The sequence below is a fragment of the Rhinolophus sinicus genome, chromosome 1 (assembly GCF_057876585.1).
Source record: "Rhinolophus sinicus isolate RSI-liver-muscle chromosome 1, RSI-T2T, whole genome shotgun sequence".
Lineage (NCBI taxonomy): Eukaryota > Metazoa > Chordata > Mammalia > Chiroptera > Rhinolophidae > Rhinolophus > Rhinolophus sinicus.
This window is the reverse complement of record NC_142501.1, coordinates 68697417-68712907: the sequence shown is the minus strand read 5'-3', so window position 1 is coordinate 68712907 and position 15491 is coordinate 68697417. Positions and strand designations below refer to the sequence as shown.

The following is a 15491-nucleotide window of genomic DNA, read 5'->3' as shown; positions in this document are numbered from 1 at the left end:
CAAATCAGAACAGAGAAGTTCCAAACTTTCTCTGATGTTTCCTCCATACCCAGAGCAGCATTGTTTGAAGAACCAGGAGTTTTCATCGACTGTCTTTACGTGGTAGGCTGACCTACCACCATCCTAGTTCTGGTCACTATCATCTTTTGCCTTTATCACCACCTTTACCTTTGCCTTTAATCTCACCTCCCAGAAGTCTATTGTCTATATTTCAGGGTTGTTAAAAAGCAAATACTTCCAGGGTTTCTTTTGGTCACCAGAATCAAGTCAGAATTCCTCAACATGGTATAATTTTTACCCCTCTCTACCTTCAGCCGTCACTTTCATGTTTTCAGCTTCTTTGTTTTTCTTTGTATAGTTACTTGATCCTAACCTGTTGCATATGCTGCCCTTGACTTCGAATGCTGATCTCAGCTCTCCTTCTGCCTCCTCCATTGCCTTCCTTTTTTCCTCCTGACAAACCATCTTGCTTGCTTAATTGAACTCATCAATTAGCTATAAATCTTAATGTTACATACTCTGGAAATGTTTTCTGACTCCCAAAACTGAGTTAGGTACCATGCTTGTCTGTTCCCATAAGACATACCACTCTGTGTGTAATGGCTTATTTATTTGTTACCTTCCCAACTAGCCCAGCAGTTCCCTGAAGACAAGCACCATGTGTTGTTTATTACTGCATCCTCAGCACCTATGATTTTGCCTGACACATAATAGGTATTTGCTTTATATTTGTTAAATAAATATTGCCTTGTGCCCACTTACGCCTTACTCCTGGTTTTGTTTCTATATTTCTTTGGCTCCTGGATATGTAGGCTTCTCTCCTGCATGCTGCCCATTGAATCTGACATCCAGTCTTGCTGTTCTTATTTTGATCTTGGCTGTTGTTCTATCTTGGATGTCTTTTACACCAGCCTTCTGATCCTCACTGTTTTGACTGCTTCAGAAGGTTGCCCTCACTGTGATATCATCTGCGCAGCTGATGTCCTTTCTGAGCCCATGTCTGTAGGAGAGTGGGGGGATAAAGATTACATATTTGTTCCTAATTATCTCTTATTATAGTATCACTATGCAAAGGTAAGGAACTTTGGCTTTCTTTTTGACAGCCAGAGAACTACTCTGGAGCCGGAATTCATCAAAATGCAGTCGCACTTTCTTTATTGGGTGACTATGAGGGGTGCATCTGCTAAAATAGTCTGGTCTCTGTACTTCTCAGCCCATTCACTGTGAGCATCAGGTCTCTAATTAGCTGCTTCACTAAAACCTTAGTTCTCTCTTTTCTTTACCTGAATCTGCTTTCTTTAAGTCTTAGCAAGATTCAGGGAGAAACACCTCAACAACTTCTATCTTCTTTTTTCCTCTTTCCAAGTTTTAACACAAACAATAGAGAAACAAATGTTCCCTCAAATCCTTTCCAAACCTCCAAGATTTTCCTCCTAAGAAAAGAAGAGACTAAATTATTCTCTTGGTTCTAATTTCTCCTCTTGTCTGCCTCCTATTCTGTCCTCCTCAAGGGTTTTGTCCTCCTCAAGAGTGACTTGATTTATCTTTTTATACTCATATACCTGTTTGGCATTTGTATGTCTTCTTAGGAGAAATGTCTATTCAAATTCTTTGCCCATTTTTTTTTTTTTTTTTTAGTTTAAATGCATTTTATTTTTAGACAACCTACACCACATGTTTTTCTTAAAAACAAGGCCTCTGCTCCAAATAAATAAATCAAAATAAATGAAGAGCTCAAGATAACATCAGTCCCAATTGTCCTAGTCCTGGTGGGTGGATGAAAAGCAGCAGCCAGTTATGATGATGACAGATGATAGATCCAAATTGCCAAATTTGTTAACATTTTTCCATTTCTCAGCCAGTCTTAACAAAAAGCATATATGGGGTCACGCCATCCTCACGGTAGTCCAGCACAGCAACCGTGCCATCTGGATTCATGTTTTCACCAATAAAGAACTGGTACTTTTTTTTTTTTTTTAATTAACAAGGATGTGCTTGATTTGTTCTGCAGCCCCTGTCATAAAGGTGTTATTCTTTCTGGTCTCTCTTCTTCAAGTTTCCCCTTGATTGATTTCATGCAATCTTTGATGTACGAGGTGTGATCAAACAATACAGTGAATGTTTAAATTTAAAAAAAAATTATTACAGTAAAAGACACATTGCCATTAATCCCCCTCAAAAAACTCCCCCTCGCTTTGAACACACTTATCCTATCATTCTTGCCACTTTCTGAAGCAGTTCTGGAAGTTCTCTTTTGTGAGTATCTTTAGTTGTGCTGTGTGGCTGCCTCCATGTCCTGAATCATTTTTACTCTGGGGAAGAGCCAGAAGTCGCATGGTGCCAGATCTGGTGAATAAGGTGGATGAGGACACACTGTAATGTTTTTATTTGACAGAAATTGCCATATACCAGAAACAATGTGTGACATGGAGTTTTGTCATGATGGAGGATGATTTACAGCACACTTTAAAACACACCTTCTCTCAACCATAGCTCACACCTGACTGACTGCACCAAACAAGTTGAAACTTGTCACACACTGTTACTAGGGTTCCACGCGCCACTTCCCGTATTGAAGATCCCTGCCTTTCTGTTGGATGGCACTCGGTAGCAGCATTTACTGTATTTTGTGATCACAATGGAAAGGCTCCGTGTCACACATTGTTTCTGGTGCAGCAATTTATGTCAAATAAAAACATGACAGTGTGTTCTCATCCACCTTATTCATCGGATCTGGCACCGTGTGACTTCTAGCTCCTCCCCAAAGTCAAAATGTTTCAGGACATTGCGGACACGACAGCGCAACTAAAGACACTCACAAAAGAGGATTTCCAGAACTGCTTCAGGAAGTGGCAAGAACGATGGGATAAGTGAGTCCAAAGTGAGGGGGAGTCTTTTGAAGGGGATTAATGGCAATGTGACTTTTACTGTAAAATTTTTTTTATTTAAACATTCACTGTATTTTGTGATTACATCTTGTACTTTTTGTAGGCTTCTTTTGTGAAGCTGGTTTCCTGCAAATGATGGTTCATGACAACATCAACATCAGTAATTATGCTTTCAGTACTGAGAAGAGACATTGCCACCAATGAGCGAGTCATCAGTGTTACGCTCTGTCCTACTGACCATCTTCCCCTCCACCTCCAGGCACAGCACGTCCGTGATCTCCCGGATCTTGTAAATGTAAGCGTACATCTTATCATGGCGAATGAGGTCCTGGTAGTTAATCACGACTGTGGCTGGAAGGAGAACAGGGAGGCACTGGCTTAGCAGGAGCATGGAGCTTGGAACTAGCATGATACAGCTGGAGCAGTGGGAGATGAGGGTGCGGGTGGAGGGGGCAGAAAAAGCCCTTTGCCCGTCTTTAAAATCAGATTATTTGGGTGGTATTTTTGTTTTGTTTTGTTTTGTTTTTTACTATTGAGTTGAAGAAGTTCCTTATATATTTTGGATATTAACCCCTTATCACATATATGTTTGCAATTATTTTCTCCCATTATATAGGTTGCCTTTTCACTCTGTGGTTTCCTCTGCTGTGTAGAAATGTTTTAGTTTGATCTAGTTCCAGTTGTCTATTTTTGCTTTTGTTATCTGTGCTTTCGGTGTCATATCCTGGAAATCATTGCCAAGACTGATGTCATGAAGTTTCCCCCTGTTTTCATGTAAGGGTTTTCAGTTTCAGTTATTACATTTAAGTCTTTAATCCATTTTGATTTTTGTGAATCCTCAAAACGTAAAAAATAGAAATGCCATATGATCCAATAATCTCTTTTCTGGATATTTATGCAAGTTAAATTATATCATGATCTTGAAGAGATATCTGCACACCAATATTCACTGTAGTATTATTCACAATAGCCAAAAGCTAGAAACAATCTAAAAGTCCATTGCTGGGTGAATGGATAAAGAAAATGTGGTGTATATGTATCGTGGAATGTTATTCAGCCTTAGAAGAGGAAGTGCTTTCACATGCAACAACATGGATGAAACTTGAGGGCATTATGCTAAGTGAAATAAGCCAGTCACAGAAGGACAAAAATGCATGATTCCACTTAAACAAAGTGTCTAAAATAATCAGGCTCCTAGAAAGAGAGTAGAATGGTGGTTGCCAGGAGCTGGGAGGCGGGGGAAATGGGGAGTTGCTATTCAATGGCTGTAAAGATGAATTATACAAGATGAATAAGTGCTAGAGATCAACTGTATGACATTATGCCTATAATTAACAATTCTGTGTTGTACACATAAAAATTGGTTAAGAGGGTAAAGCTTCTTTTAAGTGTTCTTACCACATCATTAAAAAAATAAACAAATAAAAGCGATGTTGTTAACTACTTCTTGTTGAGACAGGTACACCTAGCAATTTAAAGCATTTTATAACCTTCTACAAACCCCTGCTTGAGAGACTTTGAATGATTTTTCCTACTGAAAAACTAAATAGCTCAGATAGCCATGATCTTGTAATAGCATCACCTCTGTATACCCTTTAGAGAGATCCGCAAAAAACAATATATATATATATATATATATATATATATATATATATATATATATATATTTTTTTTTTTTTTTTTTTTTTTTTTTTCATTCATGGGAGGTCCTCATTTATTTGTGACACAAATTGATGTATTCCTGGTGATCAGGAACAGAGAATGGATGTTCAGTTCTAAATATCCAATGAATGAGTTCAATAGTATCTGCCAGAGTCCTGTAGAAGAAAACTTTCTAGATGATCCTCAAATTAAAACGGTGATTTTGATTTTCAGAAACAATGAAATAGACTTCTATATGACTTTGTACCTAAGAATATCTAAGCAACACTGTGTGAATCAATGCAAAGTAAACTCAGTTAACTTTTTCATGACGTGGTTTCATGGGTCTGCAACGGAATGGGTGTAACACTAATGGAAATGACTTTACTTGACCAAAGCAGCCCTGTAGTGAGGAAGAAAAAAAATGACCGGATCAAATATATGGTGATGGAAGGAGAATTGACTCTGGGTAGTGAACACACAATGGTATTTATAGATGATGTAATACAGAATTGTACACCTGAAGTCTATGTGATTTTACTAACAATTGTCACCCCAATAAATTAAAAAAAAAAAAAAAAAAAAATGACCGGAGGTCTAGAGCAGTGCTGTCCAATAGAAATAATGTAACCCACATATGTAATCTTAAAGTTTCTAGTAGTCATATTAAAAAAGTAAAAATTAAACAGGTGAAATTAATTTTTTAATATGTTTTCTTTAAATATATCCAAAATGTTATCATTTCAGCATATAATCAATTAGATATTATAAACGACAGCCTTTTAGGGGGTACTCCATCTTTGGCATTCTGTGTGTATTTCACACTTACAGTGCACTTCAATTCTGCCCAGCCATATTTCAAGTGGTCAGAAGCCAGTGGCTTCTGGCTACTACATTGGATAACAGAGATCTAGAGCCTGAAGACAGTGGCCGTGTCAGGTATCATCAGGGCCCCGGTAAGGTGAAACCTGAGGATTAGATGCCCCCTACTATGTCCTTTCCCATGACACTCATATGTCTTCCAGATTTAAATGCAAACTCTGGGAAAAATGAAGGTTGGCATTTTTGACATGGGTGAGAATAAAATTTTTTCGCTTCATATCATGGTGCCCTAATTGTACAGATTACGTTTGGGTATGAATGAATTAGAAATTTGTGCTGCTTGCGTGCTCAAGTTTGTGGTGTGTTTCCCTACTTGTTACACTTACCTCACAGAGTGGTTTAGATTACTAAATGATAAAATGTATGCTAAGACTATGGTACGATGAATGTACGGCCCTTGGAAGGAGCTCCACGCTTTCTTTCCCCTTTCCTCCATTTAAATCCAAAGAGGCCAAGGCCATCGGTTTTATCTTTTTTAGGATCAATAAATTTTCACAGATGGATGTCTGAAGATTTCAGCATGTGCTCAATGCAATCATCAAGTGAGAAAGTATAAGTGAATAAGAGCCACTTATTTTCACTAAAGGATGACTAAATTAAAATCATATGACATTCTGAGATTTTATTATAACCACTTCATCTGTGAAGACCAGCATTTAGAATTGGAGGCTAAGAAGTGTGATACTAAGAAGTGTGTTAAGTACAGGTAGATATATTGGTCTATTCATTCATAAATAGACTCAACAAAAATGCTGACAAAATATATGTTTAGAGCAAAGTGTTTAAATTGTTTTAAAAGTAAGAAAAGCACCCTAAACACAGGAAACATCCAGGATTGTGTTCTTTTTCTTTTCTCTTTTTTACTATTTTTTGAGACACATATTGATTTTGTTGTTGTTTAGCTCAAGATTAAATGGAATTCTGTCATTTTGTCAGCAGCGTTCAGGCCTAACCAGTAAGAAAAGGACAGAGGCCATGGCTAAGAAGTAGGTTCATGTAGTTGTTGTGAACCATAAACGTAAGGAGCTTAATGGAAGAATGCAATTATCCCTGATTGTTGCAGAAATGCACCATGGAGATATCGTACACGGAAAAGGATGAGGATTTTGGAAAAAAGATGCAGACACTTCTTGGTGTAATCTTGTTTGGCAATGAAATACAGGGAACCAGTGCCTGAAGACAATTAGCTTTATAGTTAAGACATAACTATAAGTATTATAACAAAGACTCAAAATAGCAGTGGTAGAAACAATACAAAAATGTGTTTTGTTTTTTTCCCTCATGGAATTATTTAAAAGCAAGCAGCCCAGAGCAGACATGGTGGCCCCTCAGTGTCAGAAATCTGTATCCTTCTAGCTTATGCCAGTACCATACTTAGACCAGGGCAAGAATGACCCTTGCCCTTGGGCCTGTCTCTAGCCTTCCTTGAGATATGTGCTTTCTCCACAAACCAGAAGTCTTCAGGACTAAGGTGTGCCTACCTAAAACTTCAGTCCCCTCCCCCACAGTCTAAACCATGTGCTAGGTATTCAGCATGCAGAATGCCCTACTCAAATGGCCCTAAAGAGGTGTTTCCATGCCTCTCTCCCAGAGGATTCTGTGCTGCTGGTCTGTGCTCCCCTAGGCTCAAGGCAAGGGGTGGCTAAGTGACAGCTCTTTGTGGGAACTTAGACTGTGATCTGGGATACATATACATGCCATGAGATCCTTTATAGTGCATGACAGAACAATAGCTGGGTAGGAATATTCATGGACCAGGGGTAAGTGGTTATCTATTACTGACCTCACCACATTCTGGTACATAACTCAAAGGACTTCATGGATTTTATACTTGAACCTAGCATACAAGTTCATTTGTCAAGCTAGTAGCTTAGAACATATTCTATGTAATAGTTTTTAGGTGGATGTATAATTTTTAAATATTTATGTATATGGTATTTGGTCCTCCATTTGAATGCTAATCCCAACCTCTGCAAATATTAGTGGTGAGCTTGCCTGTAGTTCTGTAATCCCTAGCATAGGACTGATGTTTCATGGACCAAAATTCAGTTCCACCCATTACATCTGCATTTCATCCAGCAACAAGAGGAAAAGCAGAGGGGAAGAGACAGATCTTCCTTTACAGCACAATCTAGGGGAAAAAACACCAAAACACATTGCTTCTGTTCACATCTCTTTAGCCAGAACTTATAAACATTTTTACTGGACATTCTACATTCTCAGCTAAAAGTTCTATGAGTGAGGATGAAGAGGGGAATGGATATTGGAGAAAACTAGCAGACTAACACACCCTTTCCCTTTCCAAATGAGTTAATCCCAAAGTCCCATTCAGTTCCAGAATCAACTTCAAAGTCCAGAGTCTTGGGGCAATATGGGGTCCTCGCCAGTAAGTTAATGTAGCTTGTTGTGGTCCAGGGATCTGACAACTAAATAAAAGCTATTTGTCTCTTCCCCCTACACCTAAACCCAATAAAAATGGTAAAGGGTGAATAGGATATCCACAGTAAAAATTCTCAGTTAAAACAGGGAAGAATGGAAAATCCTGAGGCAGTCACTGGTTTTTAGCAAACATCAAATCTTGCTGAGGAAGACATTGCAAAACTTCCCTGTCTAGAAGCTTGGTTTGTCCTTGGTTAGTTCATTTGGAAACCTCTGGTTCTGCTCTCTGAAGAAATTGTTTCTCCATTGTGCTCAGTAGTCCCTGGCTTTACTCTCGGGGACATTCTTTCTTGTCCATTACCCTCCATAGTAACTTTGGGTGAATGTTGGAGCATGTGTTGTTCTTGGGAGGTGGACTCGGGTTGCTGTATAGGTTGAGCAGACACAGAATTTTTCATGCGAGATGTGTGATTTCTTTAGAAATATATTTTCCTCAAAATCTTAATAGGCTTATAGTCTTTTGGCTTCAAGCTTATTTCATAAATAAGCAGCCAAAGATACTCTCTCATCAAACACCGTATATTTGAGGACCTTTTATTAACTGGACAAGTGAACAAGTGCCTCTGCCTGTTCTCCCCATGTTATTAATGGACTCCTTGAAGCCATCCAAAACAATAGCATTGATTGAAAAGGCTACAGCATGAATATGATCATTGCTTGTGGGCTGGACTGACTTATGGGGAAATGCTTGAGAGAGCCCTGGGGGCACAGTTTTAGGTCCTGCTAAGTCTTCATCTTTAGAGCCACTTCTTAGCCCTGTTTCATTTATAGATACAGTGTAATTAACTTTTGCAATGACATGCAATGCTAAATTACTAGACTCTATCCATTTAGATGGAAGGCTACATGAAGAGAAATACTTCCTTAAATGTATTATTCCCTTCAACCTATGCTCATAAATATTCTAGTTCTAGCTTGAGTCCCTCTTTTTTCTAGGTCCTTGCTACAAGCCTCAAAAGGCAGCCAATATACACTAGTATTCTAAGTTTCTTCAATAAGTCCTAGACTCCCAGGCCATGTTCATATGTGTTCTGCCTTCCAAGGCTTCAAAGGTAAGTTGTTGTCAATGTATTTCCAAAAACTACCAAGAGTCACTGACCTTCCAGCTTCTTATTATCTCTGTCCCTTCCACATGCTGCTCAACTCTTAAGCCAATGCCACATATACTAGATTCTGTTATGGCAAACCCAATTTTCGTATCAAATTCTAAATTAATTAGGCTTTCGATACAGTTGTAGTTATAGAATTAAAAAACAACAGTAGTTTAAACAAGATAGCTTATTTCTGTCTCCCGCAGCAGCCCAGGTGAATGCAGTCCAGAGCAGGGAAAGCAGCTCTGTGCTCATTTCCTCTCTGTAGCTCCGGATGACTTCTCCAGCTCTACTCATCATACTCATGTTATAGCCACTCTGAAGGGAGAACTACACAAGGGAAGGCACATTCGTTCCTCTTAAAAGCATGACTCAGGAGGTTTTCGTCGCTCATGCTCACATCACGTTAGCCAGAACTTAATCGTATGACAACACCTCACTGTGAAGAAGGCTGGAAATGAAGTCTATCTGGGCAGCCATGATCCCAGTTAAAAATGCTGGTACAATGGAAAAAAGGAGTGAATGAATATCGGGAGAACACTGGTAGTATCTGCCAGAGTGAGCAATTGTAGGTACAGATGGGGATCGGAAGAAGAGAGCATTGCCATTCATCTGCTTTATAGACATTGGTGACGTACACAGTCACTGAATGACTATTCCCTCCTGAGGGACTGAGTAGCACAGGCTGAACTTAAATGGTGCTTATGGACTCCAAAGTGGCAGAGCAGTTTTGGAGAACTTCTGTTTTGTTTGGCAGAGACAGTTGGCCTACAGGGAAGATCAGCGTGTATTTCTCAGTCTTGAAGAGTTTATAACATTTCCTTAGACCACAAAATGAATAGGACAACTGTGAACAGAATATTGGAAATTATAAAAGCCAAAAGAGTGTCTCCCAAATAAGCATTTATGTTTTAATCTTCCTTTCTAGAAATAGCTCTCTTCTCGTCTGCTTTGTACATTGGTCCTGCACTGAATCCACATGGAAAGAACAAACCATCTAAATTCAGATTCAAGTCTCCTTGACTACAGTCAAAACTATCATGGCAATTTTCCTCTGGGCATGTACTACTAGACCTAACAGGGGCATGCATTCGAAGTCCCAACTATTCTTCACACTGTATCAGATTTTTCATGTTGCGGATTAAATGGCAGTGTTCAAACACTGGAGCTTATTAATTTCACTAAGAATAAAACCAGGCCTAATGGCTGATTCAATTTTAATACCAAGTAGTGGTAAGTACAAAATGCACAATCCTTGGGTCAGACAGACTGTGGTTCCAACCGGGCTCTGAGGTGTGCACCTTAGCTACTCATATATATGTGGGAGAGGAGACATCAGTTTTCTTCTCTCTTGGTTTCGTATTTATGACCTTATCTTCAATTACCAGTTCTTAGTATATATCTTGAGCTCTGTGCCTTTTCTTAAGTCTCTTTTTCCTATATTTCTAACTACTTGGACAGTTAGGGATAATAATTAAACTTACTAGGCCTCTAGGTTGTAAAATGAGGTGACCTGTAAAATTAAAGAGGATGGTGCCTAATAGTCAAATGATAACTACCGTGTTTCCCCAAAAATAAGACCTAGATGGACAATCAGCTCTAATGTGTCTTTTGAGCAAAAATTAATATAAGACCTGGTATATGTTATATTATTATATTATATTATATTATATTATATTATATTAATTATATTATATTATGACCTGGTCTTATATTATAGTAAAATAAGATCAGGTCTTATAATAATTTTTGCTCCAAAAGACGCATTAGAGCTGATTGTTTGGCTAGGTCTTATTTTCGGGGAAACACGGTATTATTATTGAGCTCATGTGGAATAAATGAATCAATAAATCATCATCTTTAACATACTGCATAAGAAATGGTACAGGTGTGTGTGTGTGTGTGTGTCTGTGTGTGTGTGGTATTATAACAAATATTGTTCAAATTAACGCAGAGGTATACCTGAATATTTTTCTTTAAAAGGGACCTATAACTGAGAAATATTGCTCTGTCTAGCCTAGAATTTCGCCCCTCTCCTGCACTATACTTTGCATATAATAGGTAAGCAGTTAATAAGTATTTGGCATTTGGTAAAATGAACTTACTAATGTGCAGATTTTTTAATGTCTAGTTTAAGACTTTCTACTATTAATATGCTAACATATTAATACCTTAATATTAATAACATTAGTAGCCATATAACAGGCATCATTACATGCATGTCATTCATCATCACATTAATGCTTCAAAATACCACGTGATTTTAGGTTTTATCTCTATTTTTACAGATAAATACATGGGTGCTCAGAGAACTTAGCTGACTTACACAGAATTAAATGGCAAGTAACTGGGAGATGCAGTAATAGAACTCAGGTCAGTTGGCTCTAAAGTCTATTCTTTTAACAAAATAATATACCAAAAAATTAAAAGGTATGTGTGAAAATAGCAGAATGGCTACATAACACTGTCTTAGAACTTTACCCTCTCAGCCATCCTGAGGGCAGGTATCCATGATCTTGCTCTCTCAGACAAAGCAGGTATGTAGTACAGAATTCATCTGCAGTGAGAAATGTCACTCAAAACTGTTAATGTATCTTATTGATGTTTTTTGGCTTTGCATCATATTTTCAACTATGTTTGGATCTAAGGTGAGGGAACAAAAGAGGAAAAGGAGATTCAAAGAAAGATAGTCCTGATACCCATCAGTCTTTTATTCCTAGTGCCAGTATTCAAAAGAAAATGCTTTCCAGTTCATTTTTCTTTCACTAACATATGCAGAGATGTGATCAGTATTAGAATGATCAAATGCACTGGCGAGATCCTATGAACAATAAAAAGGCAGTTATAGCATCTTGGCAGACCAAAGGAAATTTACAGTTAACGTTTTTAGCTGCAATTTAGGATGGCTATCATAAAAATGGTATTAGACCAAATGGTATTACAGGAAAACTTCTCATTAAAATCTGCTGGGACAGTTTAAAATATTCAGAGACGATAGCCTGGATAGAGTCACTGTGTGGCAGTGTACTAGTTTTCTATTGCTGCATAAGAAATTACCAGAAACTTAGCAACCTAAAACAATACACATTTATTATCTCACAGTTTCTATAGGTCAGACATTTGAGTACAGAATAGCTGGGTCCTCTGCTCAGTGTCTCACACACTGAAATCAAGGAGTAGCCCGGAGTTGCCATCTCATTTGAGGCTCAGGCTCCTCTTCCAAGCTCTATGATTTTTGATAGAGTTCAATTCTTTGTAATTGTAGGACTGAGGCTCTCAATTTCTAGAGGCCATTCATATAAAAGTCTAAAAAATGCAAACTACTTTATAGGGACAGAAAGCAAATCAGTGATTTCCCCAGGAAAGGAGGCAGGATAGGAAGGATTGATCACAAGGGACAAGGGAATATTTTGGGGATAATAGATGTGTTCATTGTCTTGGCTGTGGTGTTGGTTTCAAGGTATAGTATATATGGTAAAATTCATCAAATTATATACTCTACATAAGTGCAGTTTACTGTATATCAATTGTATCTCAATAGCTTTGAAACAATGAGTATGATAGAAGAGCCACCAATGTGCAATGTATACTGAACTGTGATGACAAACTAAGACGCCCCTAGCTTGTCACAGTGGAAATAGACATCATGAGACAGAACTTTCCCTGGCCAAGTCAGCTAAGATTTAATTATTCAGCATCTATTTATTGAGGACTTACTGCATACCTTGTACTGTATTAGGCACTCAGTATATATTATGGTGTAAGATTGTCACAATAACTTTGCAATACAGTACCTGAGTGTATGAGGTCACTCTTTCCATAAAATACATACTGTGAGACACTACACACAAAAACATCAATAAGCACTTACCCCAAATAGAGATCAACAGTGTTTTGACAGACACCACACAGCAGGGGCTTCAGATTTGTAGAATACCACCAAATAAAACTAACTGGCTCGGTGATTCAAATCTTCCTTCACAGGAAATATCTAGTAGTTTCACTGGTTCAGAAAGCACAGAATTTAGGAAAGGAAGAACTTTCTCTTTCCCCTGTTATTTAAGTCCGTGAACTACAAAATCTCTAGCCAATAGAAGGCACTTTAAGAAATGTATCAATTAGCTATTGTGCCACTACTATTTAGGCCAATGTGCAGCAAGGCCAGTGTTCTCCACTGGAAAGGGAAACCATCCTGAGATTGGGCTGTGGAAGGATATCAAGATATGAGATAACATTGACCTGAATCAGTCAATTCCCACATGAATAAATGAGATATTTGAATGGGGAGCAACATCAGAATCAGAGCACCACTTGCGAAGCGCTGCTGTAATGTGAGAATAGTATGGCTGGGAGGAGGGGGCAGTGTCATGATAATGAGGACTGGAAACTTGATGGAATAAAATCAGACTAGTGAGATGAGCCTTGACTCTGAAAATCATGGTTATGCAGCTATTGGATGTCTCTGAGCCCTGGGATTGTTACTTTCAGACCCATGCAAATGTATATGTTATACACACACATATATATATACATGTAGTATATATGTGTGTATAGTATACACGTATATATACTATATGTATATATACATATATAGTATATGTGTGTGTGTATCTATATATATAAAATAGTGTAGCTTATGTAATTTCTCTGACAGATTATGCAGACGAGCAGCAAACAATAGGAAGATTCAAGGAGCTGGCTTGCGGTCATGCATAACCCCCCCATGGAGTAAGGCATGGCACTAGTAAAAATATGCAAATTTATTAAAAATGGTTTCATGCCTCAAATTCCATATTTATTAACTAATTTTAAAACTCTGATCACTATTAAATGAAAACAACCTCTGAAAAAGTTAATGTGCTTAGGTTCAGGGCATTTTGACAGTTGAAAGAAAGTTAGTCATCGAGAGAATTAGTTGGTTTCACACATTTGTGAAGATGAAATTTAACATCATTTTAGGAATGACAATTATAATTTTAATTATAAAGTTATTTCATTTATAACTTTTTGGTTATAATTATAGTTTTATAATCTTGTAATACATAATTACAGTTTTATAATTTTATAATTACATTATTATAATGTGTTAAAAATGATACCTCAAATATTTAAGATAAGGTGCTTACATTACTTTTTGGTCTTTGTCTCCAATGAGCTGTTATATTTTTATACAATGGGAAAATTGTTAATATAGAAATAGTATGTGCAACATTAGATGATTTCACTGAGTACTTAAGAGTATATCGAACACAAGTAAAGAAGGGTGCTCAGAAGTAAAACAGGAACTTTAAAAAAATTTTAATTGCTATATCGTTAGACAAAATCATGCTAGTGCAAATTACTTAAATCTAGAAAGTAATCATTGGAATCTAATGCAAAACTATCATTGATGATAATAAACAACATTGCTATAGCTTCGGGATTGTAAAACAAGCAGCACTGTGGAGTGAATTATGGAAATATACCTTAAAATTCTGTAGAACAATGCAGTCTGGGGCTGTGCATGTGTGTTACAAAACATTTATAACACACATGAGCAGGCTGAGTCCATCCCTCTACTCTCTCCTACTTCAGATTTCTTTTTTTTTCTGCAGTATAAATTTGCATCAAATAAAAAAATAAGATTAAAAATATGAAAAGGTAAAGAATGTCATTCAAGTTGCACACAAGCCCAGTTTTCAAAATTTAACATTAAAATAAAATAAAATTTGAAATTAAAATGAAAATAAACAAAGTGATACATTTAAAGAAGTTCTGCCTTTCTGAAAATGAGTTGTCTTTTTACCTGTGTGATGTTGCTCATCCTAAATTTAGAAAACCTTGCTTAGAACTCTTGCTTGGCTCTCATCTCAGGGCTTTATTAGTTTTACATATTTACAATCTTCTCCCAAACCAGTGATAGTAAAGAGATGCCAGAATACCCTGCACATATCTTATGAGGTAACCACATCAACCTATTTACTGGACCAGGCTATATATTGTATCACCTCTTTATCTTTGCATATCTTACTCTCTGCTTAAAATATTCTTCCGTTGTGAACCTGAGTATGAATTTGTTGGGAAATATGACAAAGTAAGGAACTCTTTTCTCATAAAAATGCACACACAGAATTTTGCATACACTGCCTGGCTTAGTCCCCCGTACAAAATAATCCTTACACTGCCAGACACTGCTAGGGTGCCCACTTTTGTTATTGTATTTTGGATATTTGTTTATATGTTTGATCAAATTCAATAATCTAAACTCCTATAAGATGGGGTTATATTTCATTCAGGTTCCTAAAAAATGTTTTTAATATTTTTGATTTTTCAATTACAGTTGACACACACAATATTATATTATTTTCAGATGTACAACATAATAATTATTCATTATAACACTTCCAAAGTGATCAGCCCTGTAAATCCAATACTCATCTGACACCATACATAAATTTTGCAATATTGTTGACTATATTCCTTGTGCCATACCCTACATCCCCATGACTATTTTGTAACCACCAATTTGTACTTCTTAATCCCTTCCCCTTTTTCATCTACCCCCAAGTGC

General features: G+C 37.2%; 1 pseudogene; it reads right to left on the bottom strand.

The window, feature by feature from the left end:
- Nucleotides 1-1836: 1836 nt before the first annotated feature.
- On the bottom strand, nt 1837-3204 carry LOC109456571 (translationally-controlled tumor protein-like; annotated as a pseudogene).
- Between the last annotated feature and the right edge of the window lie 12287 nt (nt 3205-15491).